Below are 18,109 nucleotides of genomic sequence, written 5' to 3' on the forward strand. Positions count from 1 at the left end.
GAAAGAATGGTATTTCCTTATACCTTGCGTTTCTCTTATTATGGTTGAGGATCTTCTCTTGTGTATAAAGTGTCACTTATTTGTATTTCCTTTTTGTGAATTGTCTGTTATATCCTTTATTTTTCTACTGGGATGTTGGCTTTCTTTTATAGATTAGTAGGAATTCCTAATTTATTGAGAATCTCAGCCATTTGTCAGCGATATGAGTTGCAAGTACTTCTGCCAGTTTGTCATTTGTTTTTCATTTTTGCTTATGGCATTTGTTGTTGCTGTTTGTTTCTATTTGGGGCATTGTTTTTTTTTTTTTAATGATTTTTTATTATATTATGTTAGTCACCATACAGTACATCCCCGGTTTCCGATGTCAGGCTCGATGATTCATTAGTTGTGTTCTATTTGGGGCATTGTGAAAGCATGATGTACTGGTGGGATGAACTGTGAGTATTTTGTATGTAGATTTCAAAGTCAAATCCACAAGTGCACTTAGGATATCAGTGGAGCAATAAAAAGGGAAGAGGCAAGCTTTCACCTTTCAGTATAAGAGGTGAATAAACCAAATAAAATGGGACATATTTATTTTGGACTAAAATAATTATTGCTACCTCATGGTTCCATGGCTGTTCACTCTGGCTCTCAAAAAACCACAAAAAACAAACAAACAAAAAAACCACACAAAAACCAGCTATGATGAATGTGTTTAATGTTGTTTGGAACTTGATCATATCCAGGCCCTACCTAGGACTTGGAATTTTGGAAACTAAATAACATTGCAGAGAGTACCATAACCTTACTGTTTTGGAGACTATGGTACTGGCAGGATTTCTGGTCTTTACTTTTATCATTTTGGATGTTTCCTTCAAATACTATATATCTAAACGCATAATTCTTATGATAAAGGAATTTTTTAAAGCCGGTTAGGTGCAGTTTTTTTTTATTCATTTACTTTTTAAAGATTTTATTTATTCATTTGAGAAAGAGAGAATGTGCACAAGCATGAGCGGGGGGAGGGGCAGAGGGAGAAGCAGATTCCCGGCTGAGCAGGGAGCCCAATGCCCGGCATGATCCCAGGACCCTGGGATCATGACCTGAGCAGAAGGCAGACACTTAACTGACTGAGCCACCCAGGCACCCAAGGTGCAGTTTTTAGATATGAAGTTGGTTTAAACCATTAAGTAGTATTAATGGGGACATCCATCATAGTTATTAAAATATTTAGAAATATAAAAAATGTGGTCATAACTGTAACGCCTGTATCTGTTTCCATAAAAGCTGATTTGCACATGTCTTCACATTGCAGAATTACATCGGTATTCAGACAGACATGCTGACGTTGTTCTTCCAACATCCCTAGTTTCGGTCATGAAGCATTTTTTTCCATTTCTCCTTTTTCTGTGTGTAACACTTTTTCAGATTCTTAGATAAACAATCAAGACATTTTCCTCTGGGTCTACTTATAAATCACAGGCATATGCCCCGTGTGAAAAGTGCTCATCAGTAGTGTTTAAAAATAAACATAAGCATCCAAAAATCGGTGGTGAAAGAGGTGGAAGTTGACTAATGTCAGTTTTCCTACATGTCACTGTTTTAGAGATTTAACTTGGTTTATGGACTAGTATAGGGCCAGATAACTCTGGCAGCCTTTGCTGTTTCGAAATGTTTTTTTATAGTTTCTACACAATATAAATTTCACACCTTAAATGGAAGCAAAGTAAAATGTCAGTTAGAATCTGTTATTGTGTGCGTATCTCCAGTCTAGAATTATTTAAAAAGGGAAAAAAAGCAGACGTAATGATTTTGGATTTGTATTTTATATTAGATTTATCAGACTTAAAATTACCCTTTCAAATTGCTATAAACCTGTCTAAACACTCTGTTTCTTTAGTTATCTTGTTGTGAACTGGTAATTAGTTTGCAGACTGGCACCCATCCATGGACCACTCACTTTAAGCATTGGTTTCAGTTTTTTTAACTTATGCTGAGCACCAACAGCTAGTATAGATTATTTGACAGCCTTTTCACAAAGAGGATGAACATCATGTTTATGGTGCTGATTTCTAGTATTTGAACAAGAGATTAGGGTTGTCTCAGTCACTGCAGAGTAGTTAATGTGATTTTTTTTTTTTAAATTTAAGAATTGGCAGTATCTTAAGGTGTCAGGGTTATTTTTATTCTTTAGAACTTCTGCTGTAAACTGAACTACTCTGAAATAAAGCTTATTTTGTGGGGAATACTTTTTAAAATGTGTGGGATATGAGACAAGTAGGAATTTTATTTCCCTAATGAAAAAATATAAAGTGTTAAGTATTTCTGTTCATCTATTCTTTTATTCATACATTCAAAGTGTATTTGGAATGTTTATTGCCAAGTGATTTTGGAATATACAATACAACCAGCTTCAGTTTAAAAAATTTTTTAAATTTTAATATATTTTATTTAATCCAGTGTATCTGAGATATTTCAACCTTAATTAATATAAAAATATTAAGATCTTTTTTTTTTTGTACTAAGTCTTTGAAATCCAGTGTGTATTTTACACTTACTCAATTCTGACTAGCCACATTTCAGGTGATCTATTACCACATGTGGCTAGTGGCTGCTGTACTGGACAGTGTAACTCTAAAATTCTGCTTCCATGAGGGTACTTGGTAATTCTCCACTAAACAGATAAGGCCCATCAGACAGAGGCATTATTATATATTTACTTTAAGCCTCTATATTCCCAATCAAGGTCCTGAGAAAAATTTTGAAGAAGAAAAGGCCTGTGAGGTTTTAGCCAGAGCGAGCACTCCCTTTAAATGCCAGACCTAGACAGTTAACCCTAAATTGATCCCAAACTTGCTTAAGGCAATCACAGATCCACAGTGCCTCACAGTCAGACACATACAATACAACCAGCTTCTTAAAACTCCAGTTTAACTGAGCCAAGGGTCAAAACGACGTGTAAAATATAGCACACATGCTTCCCACTTAGTGTTGGAGGGTCGGAGGTAGCATGGTTACCCTGTAGGCCTACATTAGTTTAGTTCTTTGGCACCAGCATTATCAACATTTTGTTGTGTTTGGAAGAACATAGTTTTTAGAAAAATTCTGTGTTACTCTTCTACTTCCATTTAAAGTGTAATTCGAAGAAGCTAACCTCCTTTACCTTTGATTTTCATGTTATAGTAGAGAACCGGGCAAGTCCAGCTTCCTGGGCATACAGCCTATGCAGTCATGCAGGACTCAATGCTCGAAAGGATCCCATGTTTGGTTTAATGCTTTGCAATCAGCATCTCGAAATTCTTCATTTTATGTTTTATCTTGTTTTGTAAATGAAGTCTGATGGGTCGTTGGAGCCTGGCTGGGGGCCTTGGCTCATGTACAGGTCTGCCTTTCTACCTCCCTCGGCCCTGTTCTGCTTCCCCTTCCCAGCCACTGCCCCCTGTCTGCTGCTGCCCTTCACCTGCGGTGGTAACTGGATCATGTTAGGGAGGAGGAGGCCCGTGTTCTGCTGTGACCCTCCAGCTTCTGCTGGGGCCTGGGCATAGGCTTAGGGAGGGTTGGGGTCAGGTACCCACATCTTGTAGTGTTGTGAAGAGCCATGAGAGCCAACCCTGCCCCAGGCTGGCAGCACAGTGGCACATTTGGTGGGCCAGTCCCTAGCTTACTCCCAATCTAGGTATCTAGTGTGTCCAGGTGTGGAGGTTTAAAAACCTGTGGGCAACCCTTGCCATGGATTCTGGTGGCTGGCCAATGGGCAGGGGAAATGCCTGGCTTTATTTACTCTCAGTCTCGTAGGTGGTCTGAAGGGAAAACCCAGCAGCCGTCAGTCCTGAGCATATACTTGCAACCCCCCGCCCCAGCCCCTTAAAGGTTTAGACTTTTCCCATGAGTATCAAAGAAGTGCTCCACTGGGTTGGCTATGTGCCTGGGGCACCCTCTCCTCCTCCTTCCAACCTTCTTGAGTCTAGCTTGAATTTGTCTCTTCTGGCTGGCTTGAGGTACCCTCTGGGAAAAAGCTATGAAATATAAATTGTGTAATTTCACTGATTCTGCGTATGAGTTTAATGCTCTCATATTTGCATTTAAGGGTGGCATTGCATAGCATAGAGATAATGGTAAAATTCATGCTAATAATTACACATTTTAGTTTTTCTTTACTGTGACTGTACAGTATCAGGGGCCTCTCTTAATATGTTTCATAGAAAAATAAGTTCTCTTCAAGTAGGGTTATACAAACATACATGAAATCTGATGTGTGATAAACTGGACCTGTGAGGCTTTTTGGTCAGAAGAGTAATCTCACTCAGCTTACTGTATTTTTCCTATATAGGAAATATAGGTATATTCTGACAGAACACATCTTTATTAAGCATGTGGTTTTTATGTGAGCATGTAATGCTAGGGATGATTTCTGCTCCAAGCTGAGTTTCTTTCCTGTCCCTATGCTTGTCAGCTTCCTAGTTTCCGACTTCAGGAGCCCAGGGGTTTTTGGACTACGGCTTGCCCTCATTTTTTGCTTGTGAGTCCCCTGGCCTTGAAGATATGGCCCTTCATTCATTCATTCCCCTCATTGACAGCATCCTGTGTCTTGCTCTTGTGTGCCCTGAACTTGGACCTGACTTTCTGCTTAGACTTTAGTCTAGTCTGCTTCTCAGCATTCCCCAGAACTCATCTTGGCTCCAGAGATAAGGAGATGCTTTGGGATTTTAAAGATGGAACCCAATAGGCTATCAGAAAGGAGTTCAGATTCTGGCAGGACTGGGTCACTGATTTTCCAGGCAAGAGAAACTTTTAATGCCTGGACTGCCCACCAGCGAGTGGAAGCAGCCACTTCTTCCACAGTGAGCTGGCTGGGGAGGAACTCTGGCCTTGTATCTCACTGTGCTCTTTAAAGAGTCTGGGACACGATTGAGATCCTTTAGGTGCAGCTTTTCCCTGCAGACTTAGCACCTGGTTTAGGTAAGGGCTCTTGTTACCCAGTTTTTATCAAGTTCTTATCACACTCTGCACAGCTCCTGCTTCCTGCTTCCCCAGAGAGAACTGGTGGGTTCTGTTTTAGGCCTTTCTGCATGGCTGGAGTTCACCCTCAGTTGCCGGCTGTCACCCATCTCCTGGGAGAAGGGTGCTGAGTGTAATCACTAGACACTGCTGCTGCTATTTTATTTCCTGCCAGTTCATCATTACTGATTTGGAAAATAAACATTGCCTCACCTGTTCATGGCATAATATTTTTACACTTGCTTTTCACTCACATGTTGCATATTAACTTTCCTTCTGAGAAGATCAGCATGATCTTGGAGCCTGGTGTGATTTGGATCTTATTACTCCCCTGTGTGTTTTTATCATCAGGTGCTTCTTTGGACTCTAGCCCATACCTCCCGCTTGTCACCCTGTCAGGCTGCTCTCTGCCTCCTTCCATAGTAACTTTGCTTTTGGAGTTTTATTTCTTCGTCCTACCTACTCTTAACTTTCCCTGTCAAATATAATTTTGTCCTGAGCAACTGTGCCTGACAGTCCTGGTGTAAGGGCCACAGCCTGGGATGTTTTGATGCTTGCAAGGAAGTCTCTTCAGATTACTACAGTGTAAAAGAATCCTTTCCCTTTCAGCATTGTTTACTGGATCAATTATTTATTTACTTGTGTAGTTCATGTCCATGCTCAGGTATGTGCTAGTGTAGCTCTAAGACTGTGGCTCCCTCTGGAGAAGGATCTGTATCTGGTATTGGCCTCCTTCCTCAGGGTCTAATTTAGTAACTGAAGTCAGGGAGACCTGCTGGCTGAGGTGCACTGCTCCCTCAGTTATTCAGTTCATGCTTTGAGCCCTAGAACCAGGAGGTAATCTTTGTCCGATTCTGTTCGGTAAAAGTTCCTGAATATTCCAGTCTAGATCTAAGGGGCAAATAGTAGTCTGAATTGGAGCCCCTCATCAGAGATAGTTTCCCAAGGGTGCTGGATTTGAGTCTTTGTCTTCCTTCATACTAACTTCTGTGACCCTCAGCTCGGGGGGGGGGGGGGGTCTTTTATCACATAAAAGCCCTCCTGAAGGAGGCACTGATAATCGTCAGTACAAGAGCAGTAGAGTTTGTGTTATGTTACTGTTAGGGAGACACTGGCTGAAATCCCACCCTGTCCTCTTTCAAATCTCCAAGAAGTCCTAGAGTTGAGGTCAGGACTGGATCAGAAGAAGCAGGAAAGTAGGAGAGTCAGAGGTGGGCAAGGGTCACGGGCTCTAGTACTCTACTCCAGGGCATGTTGAGAGGCTGCCTGAAGACCAAACCAAGCCCTCTTGGTCTTTTTCAAACAGAAAATTGCCCTAAATCCAAGATAATTTCATTCTAACACCTAAGATGGAGGGGTTCTTGATTAGCAGCGGGCTTTTTAGTTGTCACAAGGTAAGTAAACCTTGAGTGGTGGGATTGGCCATAGAAATACAAAGGACTCTATGCTTTCAACTCTTGTTAAGTTAGGGCCTTTTATCTGTTTGTTCTGAACCTAATTATTTGGGGTTGGTCGATGGCTGAGAAATGGACTTGTGTACTTCTAGTTTGAAAAAAAATTAATTTTTAATTTTCCCCCAACAGAGTGCTTTGCCTTCACTGAATCCCTAAAATTTTATTCTGGCTTAGGTTATTGAGTAGGAATGAGAGAGTATAGTAATATTTAGTGTGATCTTTAGTATGATGTAAAAATCTCTGAAAGCATGAAGTAGAAAATGTTCTTTATACACTTTCTATAGGAAAAATAAATGTTTATAAACTCTGCTTATCAGCTGTTTGTTTTTCCTACCTCTGCAATTTTATCCATTAATGGCTGTCAGAGTTCAAGTTCAGTTCATTGCACAGTATTTGGAAAATTTCCTCACTGTTAATTAGTAAGACTTTGAATCATAAGTACTGATGGCTAAGTGGCACATTCATTAAAGATAGTCATACTTCAACCTTAATAGTAGTATACTGGGAAGAGGAAATACGGTTAGAAAATATTTTATTAAAGTATCTTAAATTTTATTAATAAAACTCATTTTAACCCTGAGTTTCATTTTTGTAATTCCTCAGCTAGACCTAAATAGGTCATGAAATTTGCAGACTTATCTTAGTTCAAAGATCTTTGTGCTTCTATAACTAACCACACTTAAAGATTGCATCAGCATTAAAAGCAGTGTTATTAAATTATAGATAATTTATTAGATCATCTCCAGGGCCAAGGGGAGTAGTTTGGGGTGAATCTTTGTAGAAATGGTAGTATGCTTTGATAAATATGTATGGGCATGGAGTGGTTGCTCTTACCTCCCATGAAACTTCTGGAAAATGGGGACACATTTACAGTAAGATGTTATGATTAAGACTTACTGAAAAACCTGTCTGACTTAATGAGTTCTCCAAAAACTACTCTCTCCATGTCTCATCAAACTGTCCTTGAAATCCCTTTGCCTCTGTTAAGTTTCTCTAGACAGTCTGAATAACGAAGTGTAATTTCTTGGATATTGCTATGGTTAAATATTTCCTACAACTCTCTTTATTCTGAATATCAGTAAAACATTACATGTGTACTGTATATTTGCTGTTAGAATTGCGGTCAATTGCTATATAACAAATGTAAACTGTTTACACTTTCTATTGTATTTTTACATAAATATCACCTCTAATCCTAACTTGACCAACATGTAGGATGGTGGTGGTATTATCCTCACTGTATAGATGAGGAAACTGAGACTCAGATTGACTAGATCAAACAGGAGGTACCTGAAAACTAGCTCTTTGGACTCCAAGCTCCGTGTTCCTTCTACTACTCTATACTGAATACTGTTGTATACTGATTTACATTATGAATTCTTAGTGAAGACAGTCCGGGCACCACCTGAATCAGTAGTGGCTTTGTCCAGACAAGGCATGTGTATATTTTATGGTATGTGTTTATATATATGTAACATTTTTCATAAATTTCAGAATTATAATCAGTAGTGCCTTATTTTTATTATTTATTTATTTTAAAAATTTATTTTAGAGAGAGTGTGGGCACATGGGGGGTGGAGAGGGGCAGAGGAAGAGGGAAAGAGAGAATCTCAAGCAGACTGAGCACAGAACCCCTTGCAGGGCTTGATCTCACAACCCTGAGATCATGACCTGAGCCAAAATTCAGAGTCAGGTGCTCAACTGACTGAGCCAACCGGGTGCCCCAATAGTGCTTTATTTTTGGTATTGAGTTAAGAACCACTCGGTATTCTAATGGAATTATGTCAAAGTCCTAGGATAAGAGATATTAAGATTTTGAAGACTGTTCAAAGCAGTGTTTTCTTTTCTTTTTTTTTTTTTTCATGTGATGCATGAGGAGCCAATATGCTGGTGTTTGGTTATAAAGATAAGGCTGACTTCACCACGAGTGTTTTTTATATGTCTTCTTTTTTATGCCAATATTTTGGTTAGCTTCTTCCCATACTTCCCATATTTGTGCAGTTGCAGCTGAAGGATTGGTGGATATAACATGCATTGACTTCTATTGAAATATATCTAGAGTGTCAGATTTACGCTCCTACTACCAGCTGTGCCAGAGATGAAGTGTGAGATTAAAGAATTTTATTGCTTATTATTATTTTTTTACCTAGTTATATTTATGTTAGTCTGTCTGTGACTATTTTAGGATACTGTACTACATTGCATAGCACTTTATTCTTTTTAATCTGTTTTTTATGTTTATTCCTCGCAATAAACCTGTTAAGTGGAATGGCATGGTTATTGTCATATTATACATGAAGAAATATGACTTAAAGTATAGCATCATGGTTAAGAATATAAACTTTTATATTTTTTTATGAATGAGACCAGAACCCTGGCTCTGCCAATACTACCCCAAGTGACTCTGTAGCAAGTTACTCTCTCTAAGCCTTGGTATTCTAATCTGTAAAATGGGGTATCTTGGAAGCTTGCTGGAAAGCTTAAATGAGATAATGGGTAGACAATGTTCAGAATCAATAAATATTAGGCAGCATTATCATCTTCAGAGGTTATTACTCATTTATTTAACCCAACAAAAATCGAGAGCCCTTTTTCTGTGCCAGTTATTGGGCTAGGCGTCAGGTACATGATGGTGAGCTAGACACATATAGTCCTTACTCTAATAGAATTTGTTTTAGTGGTAGAAATGGTAAATGGGTCAATAAGAATTTCATGGAGTGACAAGAACTTTGAGGAAGGTGAAAGGGGGCATTCTTCGTTGGGAAGTCCTGTTGGAGAAAGTGGCATTTGGTCTGAGACCCAAGCGGCCATAGTCATGTATAGATCCAGGGAAACAGGCTTCCAGGAGAAGGAGGAAGACAGAAGTGCAAAGGCTGAGAGGCTGTGTAAGGGTGGCACAGAACAGAAAGACATTGTCCAGTGTGGAGAGGTGGAGGGCCAGATCGGTGTAGGGTTTGTAAGCCAGGGAAAAGAGCTCGGGTTTCTTGTAAGTGTTGGGTTTTTGAGCAGGGGAGGAATATGTTCAGTTTTGGGCAAGCACTAGGGAGGTGTTATGAAAGAAAGGAATAGATGAAACCTTTCTGTCTTCCTGTAGTTTAGAGTCTTCTGTGTCCTAAAACTAGCACATAGCAGATAGCAGTGAGCACCGCACGCTGTTCCTGCTGGCGTACTCCTAATCTGATAATGGATGCTGTTTATCTTGTATTCTCACAGCAGGCATCTTTCAAGTGACATTATGGTTTTTGTTATCTATGGATGAATCTGCTTCTCTAACAGTCTGAAGGCCATTGAGGGCGGAGACAGAGTGGGGAAAATGGTGAAAAGGCTAATTCTGAGCACTGGATCTGAAACAGAGATTAGGAGGTAGGGGAGTGAAGGATAAAGCAAGACCCTGTTGTGGGTGGAGGTGAGGGATGCTGTTTAAACTGTGGCTTCTTGAGGTGGCAGGGGTGAGTCTGCACAGGCTGGGCCGTGTTTCTCCCAGGCTCATCCTAATCCAGGCAGTGCAGCCCAGAAGCTGCTGCCTTGGTTCTGTAGCCTGAGACTGTTAGCAGTTTCTCCGTCTCCTGTGAGGCCAAAAGGGGCAGCGAGACCCTTGTGTTTCCTTCTTAGGACAAGGTTCTCATCCGTTAGGAGTTTATTTCTTTGAATCATTCCATCAGTTTAGCCATGACAATTGATCAATTAACATAATCATATGTAATTATTATGGTGGCTAACATTTATTGAGTACTTCCTAAGAGTTAGTTACACGCTCTTTTACCTATGCCATCCTATTAATCCTTAAACCCTCTGAGGTGGGTGCTGCTAACCTTGCGTTTTTACTGATGAGGAAAATGAGGCACAGAGAGGTTAAGTAATCTACGTGTGGTCGCAGAGCAGGTCACTGAAGCTCAGGGCTCAAAGCTGTGCTTAATTTTAGTGTTAACATGATACTCTCAATTGCTTCTTCACTCTCTTACATATTTAAATTATTTATTGATTATTTAGTGGTTTGATAAGAAGGGGTGACCCTCTTCTACTGGTGAATGTAGCCTACTTGACGATGATACCAGTTGGTTTTAAGGAACATGGAAGTTAATTCCATAGCACTATACTGTAAACCTTTCTATTTTGAAGAATTTCACCTGCATACCGCATGAAATGACATGCATTAATGAAGGCCATTATTGAGGAGAGAACTAATACCTCTGTTTCTTCAAAAGGGGATGTGTTGTCCCTTACCGAACGGGGCTTACCAGTGACAGATTGTGATTATTATCTCTTTAGTGGTTTTTCTTTTTGAGAGAGGGAGAGAGCGCGTGCACGCTCGAGCAGAATGGGGTGGGAAGGGGCAGAGGGAGAGGGAGAGAATCTTATGCGGGCTCCATGCCTAGCATGGAGTCTGATGTGGGCTTGATCTCACAACTCTGACATTGTGACATGAACCGAAATCGAGAGTTGGATGCTCGGCCTTCTGAGCCACCCAGGCGCCCCATCTTTAGTGGTTTTTAATGCACAAACAATATGATAAATAATTTATAAATCAAGAAAAATCTTTATCTCAACAAATTAACTGTTTTTATCTTTTCACGTGTCCTAGTTCTTGTTTATATATAATTTGTACATAGTTGTACAGTGTTAATTTTTCACTTTATATTATAATGGGTTTTTTAGTTAGGCAGTTAAGTCTCTCCAGTGAAAACGAGAAGACTGGAATATGAAACGCTATAACGCATTCATGATCAATTGGGGGCAATGCCTACCAAGCTGCCACGTCAGTTTTGGAGCTGGCCTTGGAAGGAGCAGCTGTGTGTTTGGACCTTGGAAAGTCTTCATCTTTCCATCCAGTCTGTCAGGCTTCCAAGAAAGTCAGGGGAGAAATGGAAAAATACAGTGATTTGGAGCCCATGTGAAACTAACATGCTGTTTGAGTTCAGTGTTGGGAAAGAGGAAAAACAGTCCCTACCTGATATGGTACTTTATTTTTTAAAAATTTTTATTATTTTTAATGGTAATTTCTTTTTTAAAATTAACATATAATATATTGTTTCAGGGGTACAGGTCTGTGATTCATCAGTCTTACACAATTCACAACACTCACCATAGCACATACCCTCCCCAGTGTCTGTCACCCAGCCACCCCATCCCTCCCACCCCTCTCCCCTCTAGCAACCTTCAGTTTGTTTCCTGAGATTAAGAGTCTCTTATGGTTTGTCTCCCTCTCTGGTTTTGTCATGTTTCATTTTTTTTCTCTCTTCCCCTATGATCCTCTGCCTTGTTTCTCAAATTCCACAGATCAGTGAGATCATATGGTAATAGTCTTTCTCTGATTAACTTATTTCGTTTAGCATAATACCCTCTAGTTCCATCCATGTCATTGCAAATGGTAAGATTTCATTTTTTTTGATGGTTGCATGCTGATATGGTACTTTAAATGACAGCAAAACTTTAGTGGATAGGGAATGCATTATGGTTTGTCAAAATCACCAGTATTTTTGCTCTTTTCAGTGGCTTTAATAGTTACTTATTGGTTACAAATCTAGTTTTATCAGAGTGGAAGCACAGAGTACTTGACAAATATTATTTTAGTGATAAAGCTGTTATTCTGTATTTAAATTCAGTTTAATTCACAGTGGTTTTTAACTTTCAAATTCATATAACTGTAGACCAGCCAATGCCACATGCATTCAGAGGCCTCCATGACCAAACTCCAACACCCTAAAGGGTGCAATCCCATTTTCAGGATCTTTACTGATAGCTCCCTTATCCAGGTTGGCCTTTTTCTCTTGTGTCTCTGGATGTGACAAGAGGTAACTTGAGTGAAAGGCAATGGGACAAAGTAGAAATCCTGTTAAACCTGTTTGGAGAAGCCTGAGACAATTGATAGAGATACTCGTTTCTTCTTTTCTCCTTTATAAAGTAAATAAAATTCAAAGTAATTATTATTATGCTTTTTTGGCTTTTGCACATTCGATTTGGTCTGATTGAAGTCCTCTTACACAGCGTATCTCTGGGAAATTTCCAAAATGAGGATTCCAAAGTCAGGTTTTTTGGTTAAGTTCTGGCCATTACAGTGTAAGGATGCCTATAGTTATGAACTGGAATATTTAATTATGCGACACATTATTCCCTAAGATGTTCCCGTCTACTTTTGTCATAACAAAAATTTGAGGCATGTGTCGGCCCTGGCACATGTGTGTAGGTGGGGGGATGCGTTCTAGGTGAAATGCCACCACGGTGCAGTCAGCACAGTTTGATTTCCGGGGGAGCGGGTCTTCCTGTTAAATTCACATAAAGGCTTTCTTCTCTACTACGGAAACTTATTCATGTGACAGCCTTCAGTGAACCTGTTCACTGGCATATGGCCATTTCCTTTGTGTTTACATTTTATTTTATTTTTTTTTTAATTTTTTTTTAAAGATTTTATTTATTTATTCTACAGAGAGAGAGAGAGTCAGCGAGAGAGGGAACACAAGCAGGGGGAGTGGGAGAGGAAGAAGCAGGCTCCTAGGGGAAGAGCCTGATGTGGGGCTCGATCCCAGAACGCCGGGATCACACCCTGAGCCGAAGGCAGACGTTTAACCGCTGTGCCACCCAGGCGCCCCTGTGTTTACATTTTAAACGGTGACTAGAAAAAAGCATCTTTTCACGAGTTGTTCTTTTTTTGGTTGCCTCTACCTGTCTGTGGGTGCTCTAGTTGAATGGCCACTGTTGCACTCTAAGCACCGCACATTCTGCCGTGTGCAGCAGAGCGGCCCTGTGGCTTGGTAGACATCACATCTGCCCTCAGGGAGGCTGCAGCCTCACCAGGCCGGAGGGCCGCTCCCATTTTGCTGCTGCCGTTTCTCAGGTACCTCTGCTTCTGCACACGCTCCTGGCTCTCCTCCCGGGGCTGCAGACTTGGGTTCCATTTAGCCACCATCCATGCTCTCACCTGCCCACCTCTGCTCTGACAGAATCCACTAGGATAATAACATACCTTTTTCCTGCAAGAATCACCTGTTTTTTAATAGGCAGCAATGTGTAGTAGTTAAGAGCACGATCCAAACTGTGTTTGGATCCTGGCTGGGTTACTAGCTGTGTCATCTCAAGTAAGTAACTTGATCTCTGTGTGCCTTGACTTCCTTAGTAAAAGGGTGTACTTGTAATGCTATCCTCATAGGGTTGTAAAGAGGATTAAGTGAGTTAATATTTATAAAACATTTAGGACTGTGTCTAGTATATGGTAAACACTATATAAACATAAAGTAAAATACTTTTTTTCCTCTTATAAAAGAAATACGCTAACAGAGAACTTGGAGAATTTTGTATTCCTTAGTAAGAGTTGAAATGAATAAATAAATGGGATGGTCAGAATGGCAGGAATGTATTTCAGGCAGGGAAGTGTGTGATGTCAAGGAACTGAGACTAGAATCTGGTCTTTGAACTCAGACTGGTTGTCTTATTCATCATGGTTGTTTGCTCGTTTCTCCAGTTTCTACATCTTTCTTCCACTGCTGATAAATTAATACATTTGGTATATTTGATGAATGAATCTTCAGCAAGCTGGCCTTGAAGCTAGTGCCTTACTAATTAGCTCTGTGGCCTTTTGGAGAATTACTTAATCTTTGCAAGCCTCAGTTTTCCTACCAGTGAAATGGAGTCAGTAGTCCCTGTCTGGCAGAGTTGCTGCAAAGATTAAATAACATGTGTAGGGAAAGTCCTTGGCCCTGTGCCTGGCCTACTAGAGTGCCATTTGGATGTTCCTTTCTCTTGATTCCTTCCCAGTTCCTCTGACCATATTAGAGGTGTAATGTGTGTTCTTCTAGGTCCCTAGTTGCTGAGGGAGCAGGGATCCTGGAGAGTTGTATGGGCGTGACCCAGATCCTCCAAAAGCTGATTTCACACATGAGCAAAGTGAGCAAAATGACTCCACTTCACCTGTACTTTATACCAAGTTAGTTAGATTTACATTGTCCACCAGGGTCACACATATTATGACCTTCTGTGATTCTGTTTCCTTTTTCCTCTTCTTTCACGGTGAAATATAACCTCTCTCTCTCTCTCTCTCTCTCTACATATATATATATGTATAAACAGACCTATAAAGGATAATTATGAACACTCTTATGAAGAAACAGAACATTGCCAGCCCAGCCTGCCTCTAAAGTACAAATGAAGTCTTATATACCTTATGTCTAAAATCTGTTAAAATATTCTCTGTACCTTAAAAAATAAACCTTCCTAGTAACAAAATTAGGAAATATGTAAACTTATGGTTTTAATTGAATGTTAGCAGAATATCAAAGATGACTGAATTCAATTATTATTTCATATATCTTTGTATTCTTTTGGTTGGCCTGTGATGTTTGGTTGAGTAATAAAGTTTAATAAAATAAGATATATTCACAGATTAATTCTATAAAATTATTTGCCTTTGTTTCAACAAAAATGCATGCTATTATAACTAAGACATTTTGGGGTATTAATAACAAGATATAGTCACAGTAATGACTTAAGGGTTAAAAAATAAGGTAATTATATTGAACCACAATATTTGAATACTTTTCAACAATGATGCAAATTAAAGTAAAATGTAAAAGTAAGAAACAAAATACATATTGTATGATTCTATTTATGGAAAAGTCTAGAAAATGCAAACTAATCTATAGTGACAGAAAATGAATCAGCAGTTGTTTGGGAAGGGGCAGGAGTGAGGAATTGCAGTTGGGTATGAGGAAACTTTTAGAGGAATAGAAATATTCATTATCTTGATTGTAACAGTGGTGTATACACCTGCCAAAGCTTCTCATTGAGCCCTTTATATGCAGTCTATTGTACAACAATTGGTCTGTGAAACTATAAAAAAATGAAAATTGTGTTTTTAAAATATATTTTTCCTAAATATGAAAAATTATTAAGACAAAAAAGCAAGCTAAAAAAAAAAAAAGCAAGCCAAGACAGAATAGTCTTTTTAACTAAAGATGTTGGGACAACTGGATAGCCACATGAGGAAGAATGAAGTTGGATCCTTATCTCACATCATATGTAAAACTTAATTAAAAATGGATCAAAGACCTAAGTATAAGAGCTAAAATTGTAAAACTCAGAAAAAAGCATAGGTATCATATCTTCATGACCTCAAAGTAGGCAGTGGTTTCTTAGATATGATATCTGAAGCATAAGCAACAAAAGAAAAAATGGATACATTGATCTTCATCAAAATTAAAAATTTCTGTTTCAAAGGACACTATCAAGAGGGTGAAAAGAAAACCCACAGAATGGGAGAAAATGTTTTACAAATCATATATCTTAAAGGACTGGTGCTCAGAATATATAAAGAACTTTTAAATTTCAACAATGAAAAGACAAGGAACACATTAAAAATGGGCAGTGGATTTGAATGGGCATTTCTCCAAAAAGATCTAAAGGTGGCCAACGATATGAAAAGGTGCTCAACATCACTAGTCATTAGGGGCATACAAATAGAAATCACAATGAAGTACTATTTCATTCCTACCAGGCTAACTATAATAAAAAAGGATGAATAATAACAAATGTTGGAAAAGATGTGGAAAAATTAGAACCTTCATACATTACTGGTGAGAATGTAAAATGGTATAGCCACTTGGGAAAAGTCTGCCAGTTCCTCTATAAGTTACTATATGACACAACAATTTCCACCCAAGAGAATTGAAAAGCTATATGAGTGGAGAACCTTGAGTACAAACATTCAGCATAGCTTTTATTCATAATAACCCAAAAGTGGAAAGAACCCAAATGTCCATCAACAAATGAATGGATAAACCAAATGTGGCATATCCACAAATGGAACCTTACTTAGCCACAAAAAGGAACAAATTACTCATACATGTTATGAGGATGAACTTGGAAAACCTACTAAATGAAATAAGCCGGACACAAATTGGAAGCATATTTTGTACTTCCATTTATATAAAATGTCCAGAATAGGTAGTTCATGTAGACAGGAGCTGGGTGGAGGGAGGGATAGGAGTAACTACTAATGGGTGCAGAGTTCCTTTTTAGGGTGAGAAAAATGTTCTGTAATTAGATAATGATGATGGTTGCACAACTTTGTGAATATACTAAACACCACTGACTTGTGTATTTTAAAAGGTCAAATCGTATGGTATGTGAATTAGATCTCATTAAAATAGCTACATGAGAAAAAGGGCAAAATACAGAATATATTCAAGTTTTAATTTTAAGTACAAAGTATTTATAGCTGAATTTGATTTTTTAAAAAAGAATGTGACAAGTGGGCACAGGGAGAGGGAGAGGGTCAAGCAGACTTCCTGCTGAGTGGGGAGCCCAACACGGGGCCCAGTCCTAGGACCCTGAGTTCATAACTGACTGAGCCAGCCAGGCACCCCTGAATTTGATGTATTTTTGAAATTTAATAAGTCTTATCAAATAGTTTTGTAAAATCAAAATTATTCTAACATTTAGGGTCTATTAATTCCCATTATAAACCATCAGTGTCATGTTTTACTTGTTTTAGATCCAATGACATATGTATGTATTTAAGAGTAATATGAAATGTTTAATGCTGCAAAATGTTTTTCTCCATGTGTAATGGCTGTGAATTTCATGCTAATTAGTGAGTATCACCAGAACCATGAATTGGAACAGGAAGAAAAGCAAGAAAATGAATACCTAGCTCTACTTGGAAGTGAAACTTCATTGTGCAAGAATTTATTGCAATCATGTTCTCTTAGAAGAAGGCTTTTTTATAAGGTTTTTTTTTTTCTTACCTAAGTGATTTGCAGTGGCACAGCTGCAACTTCATGGAATTTAGATGAGATCCCCTTTTTTGTGGACATAGGACAACATATATGGAGATGTGCTTCTCTGAGGCCTGAACAAGAACACGTGTTCAGAGTTACAAGTCTCACTGTGTCAGTACTGAGCGTCCGTGTGTTCTTTAAGGAGAGTTGTTAGGAGCATGTGATCTGCAGGAGTCTAGGGCCGGGGTCCCTCTTGTGGGGCTCTAAGGGACTGCTTCTCATCATATCCTGCCTTTCTTTAGGCCTTACTTGATCATGAGTCTACTTTTTTACTGTTATACTTTCAGTAGGTGTGTATTTTTTTAAATTTGATTTTAAGATTAAGCAGAATGGCAGAGCTAGTTTTGACTTGGCTAAGAACAGTCTTTCATCTTATGCTATGGCAAGACCAAGATTTCTAAATATAGTAGAACAGAACAAAGGATGAGTGGTTTTGTTAAGTATTTTTTTTCATTCATCAATTCAACTTGTTTTTATCAATTCTTCATGTAAAAGATGATCTAGGTCCTAACTCCAGTCAAGCAGGAATGTGAGTGAGAGCTCTGGCTTGCAACCCAGCCATATATGCAGTTTGTGGTTTATCTTGGCAGTTTAACTTCTCTCATGATTTCCTGCCATTCAATAGTAAATAACTCCCTGGCAGAATTACTTGTGGCAAGGAATGTTCTTATCAGAGCATCTTTGTTTAGTTGGTACTTAGGGCAGGGCAAGGAGACATTTGATTCACCAAGACAGAAATCCATCTGTTAGGTACAAACTTGTGTAGGTTGATGCTTTCTTAGAACATCAAGACTTGTTTGTACATGACCGTTTTAGGAGGAGGTGTTTTCATGTGTCTCCAAAAGGTTTGCTGTAGCACTTTACAAAAACTGGGTTCTTGGTGGGTATGTGTAGTGGCTAAGAACA

The 18,109-nt window shown here is 39.0% G+C and overlaps 1 protein-coding gene across 1 annotated transcript in view; it reads left to right on the forward strand.

The window, feature by feature from the left end:
- SLC16A10 (solute carrier family 16 member 10) overlaps positions 1–18,109 on the forward strand; it is a 121,847-nt gene that overhangs the window by 26,102 nt on the left and 77,636 nt on the right. The gene's annotated exons all lie outside the window — the stretch shown is intronic.

This window comes from Ursus maritimus, unplaced genomic scaffold (genome assembly GCF_017311325.1).
Source record: "Ursus maritimus isolate PB19 unplaced genomic scaffold, ASM1731132v1 scaffold_13, whole genome shotgun sequence".
NCBI classification, from domain to species: Eukaryota; Metazoa; Chordata; class Mammalia; order Carnivora; family Ursidae; genus Ursus; species Ursus maritimus.